This window comes from Papaver somniferum, chromosome 6 (assembly GCF_003573695.1).
Source record: "Papaver somniferum cultivar HN1 chromosome 6, ASM357369v1, whole genome shotgun sequence".
Lineage (NCBI taxonomy): Eukaryota > Viridiplantae > Streptophyta > Magnoliopsida > Ranunculales > Papaveraceae > Papaver > Papaver somniferum.
The window spans coordinates 88750149-88753202 of NC_039363.1; positions in this window are offsets into that span (position 1 = coordinate 88750149).

A 3054-nucleotide genomic window follows, 5' to 3' on the forward strand; every position below is an offset into this window, starting at 1 on the left:
ATATGATTCCACCAATTTTCTCATTAATGTGGTTTATAAATCAATTCTAAACAATATAACTCATATGATAAAGTTTTGTTGACTCTAATTCATTGCCTAAGGTAGATTTCGAAAATAATGCATGTAAAGCGAAAACATGGGACATCAAAACTTCTAAGATAAGCATGATCCATCAATTGTAATTACAACCATTCAATGAAACTCATAAATCAATTGAATAACAATGCAAATAGTCGTAAAAAGAACTAATAAAATTACCACATTTGTGAAAGTTGGCTTCCTTTTTCGCCCCAGAGGATGGGTTTAACTCCTTATCATGGAAACACACTCAAAATTCATGTTTATTGCTCAAAGGGGGTTTACAAAGATGAAAAAGGACGAATAATGATTAAACCGGGTTGGTAACACTTATTTTTGTTACAAACCGAACTGTTGAGAGAGTAGTTTGAGAAGATGAAGATGAAAAACATGGAAAATAAAAAAAAATTGAATTCACTAATCTTGAGTATTCAAGTGATGATTCAATTGATGATAGCTCATCTGAATCTTCACCTCCTTCCTCTCCTAGAGTATTTGTTAATCTTCACAATGATCCGCATATGAGTTATCTCTTAGATGGTGATTGTATTCTTTCCCAAACTCAATATCAAGATGAAAACGATGGATTTTACCAACCAAAACCGGAGGAAGAGTATTTGGGTACCCAAGTATGCTCCAAACTTAGATAATGTTGGTTGAATTGCTCCAAATTTTCAAAAAAAATGTAAATTTTGGCTTGTTCGGTTCCCTTATGTGAATAACATGTATAGGTAACCGAACTCATCTAAAAGTATAGTTCGGTTACTTTATCCAAACATGCAGGTTACCGAACTCGCTATAATGGAGCTTTTTATATGTTCGGTTAACATACATGTTACCGAACTTTGTTTATAGGATTTCCAGAGTAATGTTCGGTTTGCCCGCAATGTTGCCGAACTTTAGGGTCTAGAAGTTTGGTTGGTTCGCAACCAGTAACTAACCGAACGTTACGTAAAATAAGATTTGACATAGTGTACAACGTTCAGTTGGTTCGAAAACTGAATATGAACCAACTATCTAACCGAACTATACATAATATAAGATTATACTAAGTTTAACAAGTTCGGCCGGTTGGCAAACTTGAACCCAACAACATAACTAACCGAACTGAGCAAACAAAAAAAAATCAAAAGTTTCAGAGTGATATTCGGTTACCTAGTTAAAAATGGAAGGTAACCGAACTATGTACTTGTTATTTGTTTGGTTACATGTCAACTTGCTTTACAAACCGAACCTTGATTTCGGTTATGGCAATAACATTATCTTGTTACCGAACTTGTTTGTGATTGCAATTGATGTTGTTCCATTTCTTCTAGATTGAATGCCAACCTATACCAATGGATGATCAACCTTCTCCGGTTGGTATATTGTTCGAAGATACATCCCATCACTATGTCAATGATTTGGTCTTTAAAGAACCTATTGATGCGGAGAATTGGTCTAGAGAGCATGCCAAAAAAGTCATGTGTGTATTAGTTTTGAATGTAAAAGAAAGAAAAACTCGTTTTGAAATAGTTTGTGATAGAAGTGGAGATCCGGATGTTAGTCACAAGAGGAAGGGTTATGTGTATAAAGGAAAGACGACGAGGAAGAACACAACGTGCTCAAAGAAAATTAAATGTCCGTTCAAGCTAGAATTTAGTAAGTGCAAAAATGGAATGGATGAGTTCTATCTATGGATAAGGTGGTAGGTCATCATAACCACCCTCGTACAGAGGATCTTGAAGGACATGCAATGACCACAAGGCTCACTCCTCAAGAAATGGAAAAAATTGCTAAGTATAAGAGAATGGGTATTTTGATAGACGCATTTGTGTGTCTATTTTCATCCCTATTGTGTATACTATTAGTACCCATTTTTATTATTATTATGGTGTTTTTGTTTGTTTAGGTGTTTTTGAAAAAATACACTTGTGTGGAAAAAATGGCTCGAAAAGTGGTATTTTACACCCTGGAGAAAATTACTAAAGGCACCCCAAAAATGTACCGGAGGCACCATAGAAATGCACTGGAGGCTTCCTAGAAATATGTTGGAAAACCCCCAGAAAAAGTGTCAAAAGGCACCCCTCGAGCTGTCAATTTATAACCCGGCTTGCGGGTTGACCCTAACTCGGCTTGTTTCAACCCGACCCGGCTTGGCTTGTTGTCTAAACGGGCCGGGTTAGGGTTGGCATATCCAACCTTACTAGAAAACAAGCTGAGCTAGAGCCACGGGTTGCCCGCCAACCCGTCAAAATTAATAAATATATCCCTCAACCCCACCAACTCTTTAAAATCCCTGATTTGCAAACATATATAACAATTTAATTAATTTTAAATTAATAAATAAAATTAATTTTGGATCTAACCAACATATATAATAATTTTTAGATTTTAAATAATCAATCAATAAATTAAGTTACATCTTAGGTTCATCGATCACATATTTATTCAGGATGTCCCAAATTGAGATACATACGGAGAGGAGGAGAATTTGTTTCTAGATAGACATAAAGTGATAGAGGATCGTTTATAAAAAAGAATAACCACAAAAAAAATGTAAAAAGGAGCAGAACTTCTCAAACAATGGGTTAGTCTTACTCACAATAATTTAAACTTATAAAATGATTAAAAAAATGCTTAATTAGTTGATGTTATCGTGACGTGCCTAGGAAAACTAAAGTGCCCTAACCGGCTACATCGTTGATTAAGTGGCAATAAGAACGTCCGCTTCACAACTCAGTGGTGGGGCTTTTAGCTAAACACCAAATTGACATAGGTTTGACCTTTACAAAATGAATAATCCTATATTTTAATTTTAATTTTTAATTTGACGACATTATCAAGCCAACCCGCAACCCTTCTAGGGCTAGAGTTGGGGTTTTGGGCTTGTCCATGAACAGTTCTAGATCTAGGGCTGACCCTAACCCGTATATGGCTTGTCAAGCTAGGGCCGGGTTGACCCTAGCTTGCCCCGTTGACAGCTCTAGGTACCCC